The following is a 17,294-nucleotide window of genomic DNA, read 5'->3' on the forward strand; positions in this document are numbered from 1 at the left end:
CATGCTTCCACAAGGTCACACAACTATCATGAGGTAGAGCTTCTAAGGGACAGAGCTAGAATGTGACCCCAGACAGACCTGAACTCTCAACCATTAGAGTGAAGTTTTTTACCCTCAAATATCAATGTTGCGCTGGGTCATAATCAGTTCCTAGTTTCATTCTCTTGCAAATTCCTTAAGAGCTCATCAGGATGTGTAGTGTTTCAAATATATATATATTTTTTAAATTAAGAAGAGTAGAGAATCAAAAACCTGATAAAAGTTTCAAAACATGAAATTCTGTAGAAGGATTGCTAAGAGTATCCTAGCATGGTCTAATGACTGATCTGATTGATCAGGGTTATTTTTTATCATATATTTAAATTATCGCATTGGTTAGATTTCTTTTAATTGACTATGACAGAAATTCAACTTGATTTTTCATCTGCATAATCAAGGATTTGTTGGAAGGATACTGGGAGAGGCTCATAGGACTGAATGAAGAACTGAACAATTACACCTCAAGAGACCAAGGTTAGTGAGCCCCATAGATTAGAACACCCTCAGGACACTGCACCTCTCTGTGTGGTGGTTTAATTTCTCTGGGTTATCTGTTAGTGGGATGTGTGACCACCAGTTTTTCTAGGATAATATACAATACCAAATCCAACCAAGAAAAAGGAAACATTCCTCCTCCAGCTTCAATGAGAACATTTCCTGGAAGGATTATTATTAGCCTTACCTCATTAGTCATCCACCAACCCTAGGCAAATAACTGTGGTCATATCAAACAGAGACTATTACAGGACCAATGTGTTCTTGTGCCAATACCTAATGTCAAGGGTCAAGAGTTTGAGATTAGACGTCCTACCTCAGTTGCATGACTAGAATGGACAGAAAAAGGGAAGTAGGAATGCTCTTTTATCAATAAAACAACTTGTGCTTATTACAAATATTTATCCAACTCAGTTTTAGTTTTAAGGTAATATATCAGGAAGCTCTGCTTTTTAACAAATAGTCCTAAAATTTAGTTGACCACAACAGTAAGTATCTATTTCTTACCAATCTATGGTCAACTGGATGATTTTGGATTTAGCTGAACTTGCTCATGTATCTTTAGGTTGGACCGAGTTGAACAATCTTGGCTAAGCTCACATGGACAGCTCTGCTCCATTTTCCTTGAATTACCGGATTAGCCTATACATGTTCTTCTCTGAGTGATGACTAAGGCAAAAGAATATAAAACCAATCTTGCAAGTATTCTTTTAACTTTTATTATTATCACTTGGGTTCCTCTGCATTGCCCCAAACACGTCACTTGGTCAAGTCCAAGTCAAGGGGTAGGCCAATAATCCCATCTAAGGAAATAGAAATGTGAAACATTGATATAAAAATGTATTCCTGTAGCAGGAAATTCAAATACCAAAACTCCAGCCTACACATTTATGGTTGTCCAAAGTTCATATGTTGAGATATGATGGTATTAGGGGCGGGGACTTTGGGAGGTGATTAGGTCATGAGGACATAGGCCTTAAGACTTTTTATTAGGCATGAGTGCCTCATAAAAGAGGCCCAAGAAGAGAGATCCCTTGTCCCTTCTACCACGTGAAGATACAGCTATCTAAGAAGCAGAAAGGGGCCTCACCAGTCTCCAAATCTGTTAGCACCTTGTTCTTGAATTTCCCAGCCTCCAGAACCGTGAGAAATGAAATTTGGTTGCTTCTATGCCAATGTGTGATAATTTGCTAGACATTAGAATGGGTTATGATAACCAGTAAAAAAAAAAATGAAAATATATTCAATTTCACTGGTAATCAGAAAATTCAACTTATAAACCACACATGAGATATAATTTTATGAATGTCAGATTGTTAAAAACGAAAGAATCTGAAAAAACTGTTTTGTGAAGGTAGGGAAAATGCAGCTGTTAGAAAATAGTAGGAGTGAAATTAGTACGAGTATTTTGGAGGGCAATAAAATTGATGCGATCCATGACTTTGAACCCAGATTTCCCATTTTTAGGTTTAGTTTTTATCCAATTGTTCTAGAGACATAAACAAAAATATTTGATACTGAATTCTTTGTATGAAAATAGTGGCACTTGAAAGGAACCTAAACATCCATCAAGAGGAGCATAGACAAATAATGTTCTACATTAGTATGGATGGATCTCTAAAGTACAATGTTGAACTGAAAAAGAAAAATTCAGGATTATACAAAGTATAAGTTAAAAACATATGACAAAACTATGCATTGTTTAAGAATATATATGTATGTAGTGAAAATATTCTTAAGATTGATAAAAGTTTGCCAGAAAATGATAAGACACCAAATGATTTCTCTGGGGAGGGAGAAAAGTGAATGGGAATCTGGAAAAAGAATAACAAGATTTCAATTGATCCACACTAAATGTATTTCTTTTTAAAAAAATCTTAAATAAATATGATGAAATGATAAATCTGGCAAGGGTATCTAGTCCACACTTTATTACCAATATTTTTCAATTGATTAGAAATAGTTTACAATTAAAATGAACAAATGTTTCTCTCTAGAAAATGGGAATAATCATACTGGCTTTCTCTCCTCATGGGTTTCATATAAATTAATTCAGACAACACATGTGAACAGGTTTACTACAATGCTGCTATTCTTATATGACTTGCTAGTAAACTCATGATTCAAAACTAAAATTCAATTAACATTGTGAAGAATTCTGTATTTTTAACCACTTCCCTGAAATAAATAAATGTCAGAGTTATCATTAATGGAACACATTTCTATGTGGCTAAAGTAGCAGTGGATGATATTTTAATAAGATCCAGTGCTTCCTTACAAGGTGATAAAGTATACTGTGAAAGTCTTCTCCATTTTACTATAGATGAAATCATATTCTTAGGTTAATTTTCAGCTTCTTGAGGTGGCGGTAAACCATTGCCTCTCTTCCATTTGTATGTATGAATGAGGCTTATTGTGCAAGTCTTTTTATGTCCTTAAGGTTAGATGACTCAGTTATGAAAATGAAAAACTAAGAATCAGCTTGCAACCTTCTTGCAAGTCTTATGCTACTAGTTAATTAGAAGTCAGTCAAGCTAAAATTGACTCTTCAGGCAGAAGAGTGAATACACCAAGAAAATGTAGTGAACCCTGTCAACTTTGGTATTTCTAGTTCAGAGTTTGAGACTATACAGATTTATTTGGGGGCACTTAAATCTTTAATTCTGCTCTATTTTGCATGTAACCCTTGAGGTGGGCAAAAGATTACTGAATAGACACTTTCTTCCCTGGGGAAATTTAAAGGTTAAGGAAAAAGGAACTAAACAACCAGATATCTATCTGTATGCAAAATGATAAAGTTGAATCCCTACCTAACAACATATATGGCTCAAACACTTAAATATAAGAGCTAAAACTATAAAACTCTTAGAAGAAAATATAGATAAACATTCTTGTGATCTTTCAGTCAGTAATGATTTCTAAAGGCTGAACAACTAAAATAGGTTAAAGAGTGTGTGTGTGTGTGTGTGTGTACACACACACAGAATAGGTAAAAATATTTGAAATCGTATATGATAAGGGATTTTTATCCAGATCATATAAATAACTCTTTAAAAACTCAATGGTGAAGAAGACAAGTATTCCAAATAAAAAGTGGGCAAGGTATATGAATACACATTTCTTTAAAGACGCTATATGAATGGTAACAAAACAAAACAAAACATGAAAAGATGTTCTATGTTAGGGAAATACAAATGCATATTTTCACTTTTTACCTATTAGTATGGTTGTAATAAAAAAAAGAACACTAACATGTGTTAGTAAAGGTGAAGAAATTGGAATCCTCACATACTGTTTGTGGGATTGCACAATTATGAAAAATACCTTAATTAAAATGTAATTGTTGTTCCAGGGGCAGAGCCCACCTGCATCCACCTGGGGAGTCACCCCACGCTGGGGTTCCTTATTCACCAAAGCATGGCTCCACAGCCCAACATCAGGATACTTATAGGCTTGGGACTGTCACCGCCACAAAACCAGGATAGCACCGCTTCTATCAAGGGACACCAATAAGGATGAGGTAAGACATCACCAAAGTCCTTGTGGCCTGGCTGCACCAGAGGTTTCTCTACTAGAGGTGCTAACAATTATCCTGTTGCTGAGGTAACAGGGAGTATTGCATGGGGTTGCCTATCTCTTGTTTCTCCTACTAACAGCCACTCACTAGTCATATAATCAAATACCTCCATATTCTCACATCCTACCTCATAAACATCTCAGATAACCCTCTGGGTCCCCCTTCCACCATCAGAAACTGTAAATCATTACATAAACCTATTGACTATATGGTTGAAGATAACCAACTCATCATTTCTGATTATAGTGACAAAACTGTAAATGTAAAAATAGAACTGATATATGGCTGCACGTTGGGCACATTAGTGCTATAATATTGATCTCTCCCTTAAAAGTGAGGTACTGGTAACCTGTGGGGACACTATAAAACAATAGGGCAGAAGCTGTAATACCTCATATCTACACTGCAAGAGAGGGAAACACATAAACATCATGAAAAAACAAGGGAGAAAAGTGCCCCAAGCAAACCAAGATACAACAACAATAGAATCCATAGATAGCACAGTAGGTGAAATGTCAGAGAAGGAGTTTAGAACATACATAACTAAAATGATTTGAGAATTAAAGAATGACCTAAGTGAGCAGATTCAGGCAAAAATTGATTACGCCAACAAAGAGATAAGAGAGCAAATACAGGTTGCAAGAGATTCCTTCAAGAAAGAGAGATACTATAAAAACAATAACAACAAAACCCAGAAATCCTCAAAAAGAAAGAAAAAAAACATTCTTCCCTTAAAAAAACTCAATAGGCAGCCTCACCAACAGACTACACCACTTGTATGACAGAACCTCAGACAATGAAGACAATAGAAAATCTTGAAAATAAAGTTGAGCTCACAGTGAATATGGTAAGAAATCATGAACAGAACATCCAAGAATTATGGGAGGGTCTGAGGTTGTGGCTCAGCAGAAGATCACTTGCCTACCACATGCAAGGCCCTGGGTTCAATCCTCAGCACAACATAAAAATAAATTAAAAAAATAAATGTATTGTGTCCAACTACAACTTAAAAAAAAGAATTATGAGATACCATCAAAAGACCAAATTTAAGATTTATTGGGATAGAGGAAGGTTCAGAGATTCAAACCAAAGGAATGCACAAACTCTTCAATTAAATAATATCAGAAAATTTCCCAAGCATGAAAAATGAATTAGAAAAATAAAATACAAGAGGCGTAATAGGACACCAAGTTTACAAAATTACAACAGATCTACACCAAGACACATTATAATGAAAATATCTAGCATAGAGAATAAGGATAGATTTTTAAAGGCCACAAGAGAGAAAAATCAGATTACCTATAAGGGAAGATAAATTACGATCTCAGCAGATTTTTCAACCCAGACTCTCAAAGCCAGGAGATCCTGGAACAACATATACCAAACTCTAAAAGATAATGGATGCCAAACAAGAATCTTATATACAGCAAAATTAAGTTTCAAATTTGATGATGAAGAAAAAGCCTTCCATGATAAACAAAAGCTAAAAGAATTTACGGCAAGAAAGCCTGCACTACAGAACATTGTTGGCAAAATGTTCCATGAGGAGGGAATGAAAACAACAATGAAAATCTGCAAAGGGAAGAACTACAATAAAAGAAAAGCCAACCAAAGGAGAAACCAAGTCAGGCTAAATACCAAAAATAAACAAAAATGACTGGTAATACAAATCATATCTTAATAATAACCCTAAATGTTAATGGCTTAAACTCACCCTTCAAAGGACATAGGCTAGTAGATTGGATTAAAAAAAAGAAAGACCCAACATATGCTTCCTTCAAAAGACTCATCTCTTAGGAAAGATGCCCACAGACTGAAGATAAAAGGTTGGGATAAAATATACCATTCACATGGTCTACATAAGCTAGCAGGGGTTCCCCTTCTCATATCAAATAAAGTAGACTTTAAGCCAAAGTTAATCAAAAGGAATAAAGATGGACATTCCATACTGCTTAAGGGAATCATACATCGACAAGACATAATAGTTATAAATATATACACCCCAAACAATGGAGAATTTACGTTCATCAGTCAAACTCTTCTCAAGTTCCAAGAGTCAAATAGATCACAACACTTTCTTCTCAGCATCACATAGATCCTTCACTAAAATAGACTTTTTGTTATGCCACAAAGCAAATCTTAGTAAATACAAAAAAGTAGAGATACTGCTCTGCATTCTATCAGACCACAATTGAATGAAATTAGAAATCAATGATAAAATAAAACATAAAAGCTACTCCAACAACTGGAGACTAAGTAATCTGCTATTGAATGAACAATGGGATGCAAAAATATCAAGAAGGAGATTAAAAAAATCCTTAGAGGTAAATGAGAACAGCCGAAACAACATACCAAAATCTCTGGGACACTATGAAGGCAGTTCTAAGAGGAAAGTTCATTGCATGGAGTTCATTCCTTGAAAGAAGAAAAAGTCAACGAATAAATGACCTAACATTACATCTCAAAACCCTAGAAAGAGAAGAACAAATTAACCCCCAAAGCAGTAAAAGACAGGAAATAATTAAAATCAGAGCTGAAATCAATGAAATTGAAACAAAAGAAACTATTGAAAAAATTGACAAAACAAAAAGTTGGTTCTTTGAAAAAATAAATAAAGTTGACAGGCCCTTAGCCATGCTAATGAAGAGAAGGAGAGAGAAAACTGAAATTACTAACATATGTGATGAAAAAGGAAATATCACAACTGTCACTGCAGAAATACAGAAGATAATAAGAAATTATTTTGAAAACTTGTACTCCAACAAAATAGAAAATATCAAAGGCATTGACAAATTTCTAGTCATATGATTTGCCCAAATTGAATCAGGATGATATATACAATTTAAGCAGATCAATTTCAAGCAATGAAATAGAAGATGCCATCAGAACCATACCAACCTAGAAAAACACAGGACCAGATGAATACACAGCTGAGTTCTACAAGACCTTTAAAGAAGAACTAATACTAATCCTCTTCAACTTATTTCAGGAAATAGAAAAAGAGGGAGCACTTCCAAACTCATTCTATGAGGCCAATATCACCCTGATTCCAAAACCAGGCAAAGACACATCAAAGACAGAAAACTTTAGACCAATATCTCTAATGAACATAGATGCAAAAATTCTCAATAAAATTCTGGCAAATGAAATACAAAAAGATCGGGCACCACAATCAAATGGGGTTCATCCCAGGGATGCAAGGTTGGTTCAACTTATGGAAATCAATAAATGTAATTCATCACATCAGTAGACTTAAAGATAAAAAACATACCATCACATGAATAGACACAGAAAAAGTTTAGAACAAAATATAGCACCTCTTTATGTTCAAAACACTAGAAAAACTAGGAATAACAGGAACATACCTCAACATTGTAAAAGCTATCTGTGTTAAGCCCCAGGCCAACATCATTCTAATGGAGTCAAATTGAAAGCATTCCCTCTAAAAACTGGAACAAGACAGGGATGCCCTCTTTCACCACTTCTATTTAACATAGTTCTTGAAACTCTAGCCAGAGCAATCAGACAGATGAAAGAAATTAAAGGGATATGGATAGGAAAATAAGAACTCAAATTATCACTATTTGCAGATGATATGATTCTATACCTAGAAGACCCAAAAAATTCCACCAGAAATATTCTAGAACTAATAAATGAATTCAGCAAAGTAGCTGGATAGAAAATCAATACCCATAAATCAAAGGCATGTCTGTACATCAGTGACAAATCTGCTGAAAGAGAACTAGAAAAACCACCATATTTACAATAGCCTCAAAAAAAAAAAATACTTGGGAATAAACTGAATGAAAGGCAAAAGACCTCTACGATGAAAACTACAAAATGTTAAAGAAAGACACTAAAGAAGACCTTAGAAGATGGAAAGATCTCCCTTGTTCTTGGATAGACAGAATTAATATTGTCAAAATGACAATACTACCAAAAGCATATACAGATTTAATACAATCCCAATCAAAATCCCAGTGATATTCCTTATAGAAATAAAAAAAAGCAATCATTAAATTCATCTGGAAAATTTAGAGACCCAGAATAGCCAAAGCAATCCTTACTTAGCAAGAAGAATAAAGCTGGTGACTTTACTATTCCAGACCTTAAACTATACTACAGAGCAATAGTAACAAAAAAACAGCATGGTATTGGCACCAAAATAAACCTATAGACCAGTGATACAGAATAGAGGACACAGAGTCTAACCTACATAACTACAATTTTCTTATGTTAGACAAAGGTGCCAAAAACATACATTGGAGAAAAGATAGCCTCTTCAACAAATGGTGCTGGGAAAACTGGAAATCCACATGTAACAAAATGAAATTAAACCTCTATCTTTCACCATGCACAAAACTCAACTCAAAATGGATCAAGAACCTAGGGATTAAACCAGAGACCTTGCGTCTAATGGAAGAAAACGTAGACCCAAATCTTCATCATGTCAAATTAGGCCCCAAGTTTCTTAATAAGACTCCTTTCTTAATAAGACTCCTATAGCGCAAGAACTAAAACCAAGAATCAATAAATAGGATGGATTCAAATTAAAAAGCTTCTTCTCAGCAAAAGAAACAATCAGGGAGGTGAATAGAGAGCCTACAGAATGGGAGCAAATCTTTACCACATGTACATCAGATAGAGCACTAATCTCTAGGATATGTAAAGTACTCAAAATCTTTAACACCCAAAACACAAATAGCCCAAGGAACTGAACAGATCCTTCTCAGAAGAGGACATACAAACAATCAACAAACATGAAAAAATGTTCAACATCACTAGCAATTAGAGAAATGCAAAACTACTCTAAGATTTCATCTCACTCCAGTCAGAATGGCAGCTATCAAGAATACAAACAACAATAAGTGTTGGTGAGGATGTGGAGGAAGAGACACACTCTCATACATTGCTGGTGAGACTGCAAAATGGTGCAGTCAATCTGGAAAGCAGTATGGAGATTCTTTGGAAAACTTGGAATAGAACCACCATTTGACCGAGCTATCCCACTCCTTTGGTTTATACCCAAAGGACTTAAAAACAGCATACTACAGGGACACAGCCATATCAATGTTTATAGCAGCACAATTCACAATAGCTAAATTATGGAACCAACCTAGGTGCCCTTCAGTAGATGAATGGATAGGAAAACTTTGATATATATATACACACACACACAATGAAACATTACTCAGCATTAAAAGAGAATAAAATCATGGCATTGCAGGTAAATGGATGAAGTTGGAGAATATAATGCTAAGTGAAGCAAGCCAACCCCCAAAATCCAAAGGCCAAATGTTTTCTTTGATGTTAGGATGCTGACTCATAATGACAATGTGTGTGTGTGGGTGGGTGGAGCATGGGAGGAATGGAGAAACTTTAGATAGAGCAAAGGGGAGGGAGGGGAAAAGAGCGGGCAAAGGGGTAGGAATGATGGTAGAAGGAGTTAGACATCATTACCCTAAGTACATGTAAGAACACACGAATGGTGTGAAAATACTTTGTATACAATCAGTGACTTGAAAAATTGTGCTCTATATGTGTAATATGAAGTGAATTGCATTCTGCCATCATATATAACAAATTAGAATAAATAAATAATTTAATAAATAAACAAATACATTTTTAAAAAATTAATTGTTATTATTGGAACTCTGTGGTATGAAAAGTCAAAGTAATCTTTTAGTCCCAAACCAAATCTATCAGTTGCCATTTTTTCTTCAATGTAACAACCATATCTTCTTTGCCTGTTGAAACTATTTTTGTCTTAGATTGTATCAGATTTGTTAAGTTACCTACAAAATTCCTAATATCCCCAGTCAGATTTTTTTCTGCCTCTCCCCTTACCACCCTTCCCATCCACTCTCTTACTTTGTCCCTCTAATGAATCACTTGGCATATTCTGACTCTTATTAGGGAGTATGTCTCTGTGGGTTTGTGTTAACACATGTGTGTATCTCTCATGAACAGATTGTGACTTCTTTGAGTGTAGGACTTGTTTCTCACTAATCTTTGCTTTTATGGCAGGGGGACCAGGGATTGAATTCAGGGGCACTCAACCACTGAGTCACATCCCCAGCCCCAGTTTGTATTTAATTTAGATACAGGGTCTCACTGAATTGCTCAGCATCTTGCTTTGGCGGAAGCTGGTTTTGAACTTGCAATCCTCCTGCCTCCACCTCCTGAGCTGCTAGAATTACAGGCATGTGCCACGGCACCCAGCTCTCACTAATCTTTATGTCTGAACAGCAAACACAATACCTTGTGTAAAGTAAACCCCCAGTGCTTTGGATTGCACTGTATGTTGTGTGTTGGATTGCATTTATCTGCTCTCTGACAAATTATTATGCCAACTGTTCTGGCTCATGCATCTCCTGAATTTCCTCAATTCCTATGAAACCCAGCTAATAGAGATTGAAATCCCACAGACTGCAGAAAGAAGAGAAGTCAAAACACACAGATTGTCTGAGTCTTGGAAAGGAGACATTACAGATGGAATTGACATTGGCAAAATATCAAATAACATAAAAACCTGGTTAACGTGATTAATTACATCCAGCAAATAAACAAAATTAGTTTAATTCATAGTTCATTATATACCTGTTACTCCTGGAACAGGTAAAGGTAAGTAGGCGCCACAGATAATAGGTTAGGGCATTTGATGGATGAGATCCAGGCAGGGCTTTCCTGCAATTAATTAATTACTACCTGAAACTACCTAGCATACAGAATAGACCCTGTTTAGAAGAGTTCCAGTTTCCCTGGCTTGGGAGAGAGGAAATGCTCTTTTTTGTTCCTATTATTATTATTAAATGTATATATTTTATATTTCGAGGGTGAGAAAGGGGAAAGAAGTGATATGAAACTCATCTCATCACCAATTGTCATGGATGGTCACCTTTGATAGTAAATAAAGGGGTCCCCTCATCTGGGGCTCCAGGCAACTGAGCCAGAATGTGCTCTGGGTGTTGAATTTATCATTTATCTTTCTAGCACCAGAATTCATTCCTTAGTAAGTGGCCCTTTGCTATAAATTCTAGGTCAGATTAGTATACTTGTAAACCACGTTAGTAAGCTTTTAAAATTAGATTGGGTGGCAGGAGGTTGATAAAATGTGAAAAAAAAAAAAAGAGTAAGATGAGTTAAAAATTGCTCTTGGTAACTGTCCAGGAGAAGCTTGATGTGCCCACACTAGTGAGGGAAGTGATTTGTGTAGGCTGAGTATGGAATCTAGCCAATTTACAACTTCTTTATTTACAGGGTCTCACGTTCCTTTACCTTCAGCAGTTTGCTCAGTCCATCTCTGAGGGATTCCCCAACAACAGGTCAACAAGCACATGTAGGACAAGGTTTCTCCTTAAGGTGATCATAAACATCCTGTGGAGGAACAAATTAGCTCCATGAAACAACCTAAAAGTCTTAAGCCATGTTATAGGATAGTAACACTAAGTGTAAAAGAATTTCAGATATAAATAAAAAGTTGGTGTTGGATTGAGTAATTAGGGATGTCATGGGGAAGAGAGGGCTGAAATGGCCCTTGAAGAAGCTAAGGGCTTACAGAGCCGGGAGTATCTCAGGAAGCATTTGATCCACAAATATCGTGATTACACTGTTTAATGTCTTTTCTGCACTTATGTGTTGACTATTATCCTAACAAGTCTTGTGTATTTCCAAATGCTTTATAAAATATTGATTTCAGTGGAGGATTGGATAAGGTGGGGGCGGTTAGAATCTAGAGAGTTTAAAAAACCGATTTAGAAAGTTACTTTTCTTGCAGAAATTAAATTATAAAAGTTTTATGCACATGAATAAAATTGTTATACCAACCTAAAATAATAGAGCAGTTAATGAAAACCTGGAAGACAAAAACCAAATGTAACAGAATAGTAGAATAGCACGTTAGGGCCAGAATGAAATCAACAAGATTCTAGACCACTCTTATTTATGACCCATTTTTGTGATAAAACCTCAAATTGAAATAACCTGTGTTTTATATTTTAAGCACAAAATTAAAACAAATTATCCATGGCACACTAAATTCTAGCCACTCAGAATAGTTGTGTGTTCCTGGGAAGCTGTTTTCTCGGGCACACAGTGATAATAACCAGTGAAGCTCACATTCTAACTAACAGGCTTGGAATCGGTTTAATATAATTAATCAATGGCATTATATTCAGTTCTCATTATTAAAATATTAGTTATGGGGGAAGTGCTGTCTCTGAACCTCCTCAGACTCCTAAGTGCTTCAAATGCCATCCTTGTGTTGGGTCCCCAGTCCCACCGCCCACCTATGATAGGCGGACTTTCAGGATGGCCCCTGATGATTCCTGTAAACCTCTCCTCCTGTGTATGGGCTGGACCTAAAGACTAACTTCTAAGCAAATAAATATGGCAAAAATAGTGGGATGGCACTGCTGTTACTAGGTTACAGAAGACCAGCCCTTTGCCTCCCCTGAAGACTCTCCTGCTGGTCTTGGTGAAGCTGCTGCCATGCTGGGCAGGTACACATGGCCAGGAGCTGAGGGCGCCTGGGAAAACCTAAAGGCCTCTTTCCAACAGCTAGAGAGGAATCAAATCCTCCCAACAACCATGCAGGTTAACTTGGTAGTGATTCCAACTTAATAGTGAAAATGAGCCTCCAGATTGTATTTATTGTAGCCAACCAATAAAGTAGAAATCTGGAAGTCAAAGACTCCAATAAGTGTTCCCAGATTCCAATAGAGGCTATGATAGAATAGATGTGTGTCATTTTAGGCCTCTGTATTTTGAGGTAATTTGTTATACAGTTGTGTATGGCTTCATAGGAATATATTCTTAGAAAAGCATCATTGGGCGATTTTGTCATCGTGCAAATACAGAGTATATTTACACAAGCCTAGATGGTATAGCCTACTGCATAAAACCTATGTCATATATATAAATCTTTTTGTAGTTGTAGATGAACAGAATGCCTTTATTTTATTTGCTTATTTTTATGTGTTGCTAAGGATTGAACCCAGTGCCTCATATATGCTAGGCTAGTGCTCTGCCACTGAGCTACAGCCCCAGCCTGTTATATATATTTGGTATAGTGGAGTACTCCTAGGGCCATGATGAACAAAAGCAACCTGAATTAAATCAAACACAAGAGAAAATGATGCATAATCAAGAGATATAGTAAACATAAGGTGTATGAGGCTGCTACCCGCTTACCACAGTAGACTGTTTATAGTAAATGTTTTTCAAAAGTAGAAGGAATATTCTCCAGAATAATGATGAAAAGTATAGTATAAAAACATCAACCAATAACATAGTTATTTTCATTATATAATGCTCATATATTTGTAGGTGGTATGCTTTTTTAAAGGCTGGCAAGTGCAGTAGGTTTATTTCTACCACAAATACATGGCTGATGGCTATGATGTCACTATGTGACAGGATTTTTTTCAGCTCCATCATAATCTTATGAGCCTCTGGGGTACATGTGGCCACTCATCAATAGAAATGTCATTGTGCAGAACATGACTGTACAGCAATAGATGCTTAGTATACTCTGTGATATGGCAGGGATAGTAGTATTTCCATTCTATGATCAGACAGGTATGGCTCAGAAGCAGAGTATTGTTCAGCAGTGCAGAGTGACCGAGCTGGATGATGGTGATTCTCAGCTGGGCCACGCATCACTGATCCCTATTGCTAGTGCTCTCTTGCATTGGTATGGTACATATTAATGGTGTGACAACATCAGTCTCTTGTCACTTGTCTCTTTCCTTCCATCAGTGCTCAGCCTAAGCCATTTCCAAAGAACACCTTTCTGTGTCCCATGCTAGTCACCTATAACTGTGAGGAGCATGGGAAGATTCTTGAAAGCCGTACCTGGATCAAGCCTACCTCACTTCGTTTGAGGATAACTAAGCATGTAGTTACGAAGTATCTGTGCTGTCAGGAGAGACTGAGGAGGTGGGAGATGTCAAGATCACACCTATGCTCAATTCTAGATATGTCATTTAATGGTTATTTGAAATGTTACTATGAAAATTATAGTATAGACTAAATGTCTGTGAACATTAATTTTTATACCTGAAAAGTAGAAGCCACAAAATTTCTATCTCAATGTGTTATGAAAATGAAGTCCTGAGGCTCAAGCATTCCAATGTTAGTCCTCCTTGACTTCCATCTGTCTTCAGGTAGCCAAAGAGACCCTGGCATCTGGTACTTATGACAAATGTGCATATTGGGCAAGCTTGATTTTTTTAAAAGTTATTATTTAAACAAATTTTTTTGATTACATCTCTTCTAAGATCCTGTTTATGCCACTATAATAATCATCGAAGTACCTGAAACTAGGTAAGTATTTTTGGGCCAAATATGTCTAATACTCAAGGAGTGTGCCGAGGCCTTCATGACATGATGGTAAATCCCATGAGAAATAAAGAAAGTCCTTGAAACAGGAGGATGGGATGTACTGATTAGGGCTGTGGGTTCTGAAGTCAACTTTCTCAGGGTGAATTCTCTGCCAGATCTAGTTTTGTGATTTGGGCTTCCTCATTTGAAAACTGAATAAAGTAATGGTACCTGTCATGGGTTTGAACAGGGGAGCGGGGGCGTGAAATTAATTCAGCCTTAGGTGTGCAGCACAAGGTCTTCAGCAGAATAAGTATTTTATAAATATTAGGTCTTGCTGGTTTCATAGAGTGTGTGGGAAGGAATAAAGTATAAGTTATTGATATATCTAAGGCTGAAGCCAGGAAAGAAAGCATACCTGTGAAGACAAGTTTATAAGGTGTGTTCATAGCACCTATTTTACCATTTCACCTGGATGTAAACTACTTAGTCAGACTTTACTGGGTCTGACTCAAAGCTTCAGAAGTACAGTGATGCGACTGACTAGCGACACCAAGTCCTCGTTGGGAATAGATTTAGGAACTGAACGTGTTAAACAGTCTTACTCGTGAACTTCTAATCCCTCTGTAACCAACCAAACCAACAGAAACAAATACGTTTTTAAGATTCAATTTATGAGACAGAGCTCTTTTCCAGGGTTTTTCACCTTCTCGGAGATATGGGTGAGAAGCTCTGACACAGTATTTCTGTAATGAATTATTTCTTTCACGGGGAAAGGAAATGTTGTTTTTCTTGTCAATTCCCCTATGTGCTTGGATCTCTGTGAGGCAGGAAACCTGTGGCTTTTCCTGAGAAGCTGGGATCATAGGGCAGGGAAAGCAAAATAGACTTAAGTCTGTGGTTCAGTCTTCTTTGTCACTGGGTAGCCTCTGGCCTTGGGAACTGACTGGCTGCAGTCTCCCAATGTATGTGCCTGGCAGGAAGTCTGCCCTTCCCTTTGTCCTTGATCAGCAGGAGACCTGATAGGAAGCTGGAGTGTGTCATTCCAGCTTCCAAGCAGGGACATGATGGGTAATCTTTCAAACAATATTAAAGGTGGATATTCAGGGGTTAGCCTTTTCTTCTTCTAGGTACAAATAATAACTATAATAACTTTTTTTTAACATCCTTCCCTACAAACCTACTGTTTGAACAACCAACTCAAAATACAGATCTTTGACCAGCTTTGAAGCCTGAGCTTTTTGCAGGGTATGAATAAGGGCTACAAATCTTCTTTTGTCACCTCCTACATTCTTTACTCTACCACCGAATATTTATTCCTCTTTCCTGCTTTTCTCCAACCCCTGTGAAAAGTGATAAAAATTCATGATGGTATTCAGAACAGCCTACCCCAAAATATGGCATCTTGGCATTTGAGAAAAATGCAAGAAGCAAGAAAATCTTTTAGAATTTCTCCTACCCACCATCCTGGGCCCTATGTTGTGTGCAAGCTATGCCATTAACATAGACCAAACATGTTTGTGTCTTTTCACAATATTGGAATTTTTTGAATAACAATAGATTCACAAGGAGCATCACTTTAATCAGTTGCAATTCACTGAGGACTTGTGGGTTCCTTGGTAGCTATAAGGCAGGCAATCACATGTTCTTTTATTGCAGTCTTAATTATTAAAATCTGTAACACACAAGTCACGTATCACACTTTTCACTACAATATATAAATATGGGTTACAGAAGGCCTAACAGTCACTGAGGGTAAAGGCAGAGAACAGGTACAAATGCAGAAGTCACTGCAGCAGGTTGTCAGATAAAATTATAAACTAGGGAAGAACTTTTTTTTTTTCTAAACTTCCCTGAAGTAGGTCATAAGACCCTCATTCAAGGAATACCTTCCTATATCCTGAGGAATGAAGCATCTTTATCTCTGAAGGCTCAGGACACTGGGAATTTCTGGACAGGACTTGGTGAGTTCTTACTATGAGAGCCTTTCCCCATTACCCTCCAATCATACTTCCCCCAAACTGCCCACTCCTCATTAAACTTATGCATAAAACCACTAGAGTTCACTTGTTTCTTATATAGATTGGTATGCTTTTCTCTTGTTAAGTCATCTTTTATTATAGGGACCTCAGCCATGAACCTGAGTTGGAACAAAGGAAGTGTTTCTTTTCCATACAGTATTATTTTCCCTCTTATTCTGAATGACTAGAAATGTAATAAAGACTTAGAGAGACTGCTTTTTGTTAAGAACACTGACTCTTCAGTTGGGTCTGAAAATATAAAGACTCTACCTGCATTTTGAATTTGTCTCTTGCTCTGAGTCAGTCACCTTGGATTCCTGGAGCAATGGGCCTGATTTATAACCATCTTGTGATGAGTTGAAACAACCCTCCTCCCACCCCATATGACCACCAACAATGAAGCCCCACCTGTCCAGTCCTAAGATAATGATCAACCAAACCACAGTTGGACCAAGACTGCTTGATTGTGCTTATATCTGGTCCTCCTTGTTTATATAATCTGGGAGCTCAGGTAAGTATCCCTGAAGACACTGGGGGCTAGAAACACTGGTTTCTAGCCAGTTTCTTCCTAGTATAGTTATGCTAATTAAAGTTCCTTTTCTGCTTTCCACTATTATTTTTTCATCTGGTTTTTGGGGTAAGTGACCAGACCTGATTTGTTGGATCTCCAGAGTTGGGCCACTGGTGCCAGACTTCAGTAACAAAAGCAATGGACTTTTTCTGCCACATTGTTTCTTGTGTGCATTTACCTCTGCTCAAAAGCTTAGAATGTATACATACGGAAAAAGAAAGAAATCTGTCTCCTATCAATGGATTTAGTTTCATGCTATGGACATATC

This window comes from Marmota monax, unplaced genomic scaffold, assembly GCF_021218885.2.
Source record: "Marmota monax isolate L192 unplaced genomic scaffold, Marmota_monax_Labrador192_F-V1.1 WCK01_AAM20220418_F8-fsc00030, whole genome shotgun sequence".
In the NCBI taxonomy this organism is placed as follows: domain Eukaryota; kingdom Metazoa; phylum Chordata; class Mammalia; order Rodentia; family Sciuridae; genus Marmota; species Marmota monax.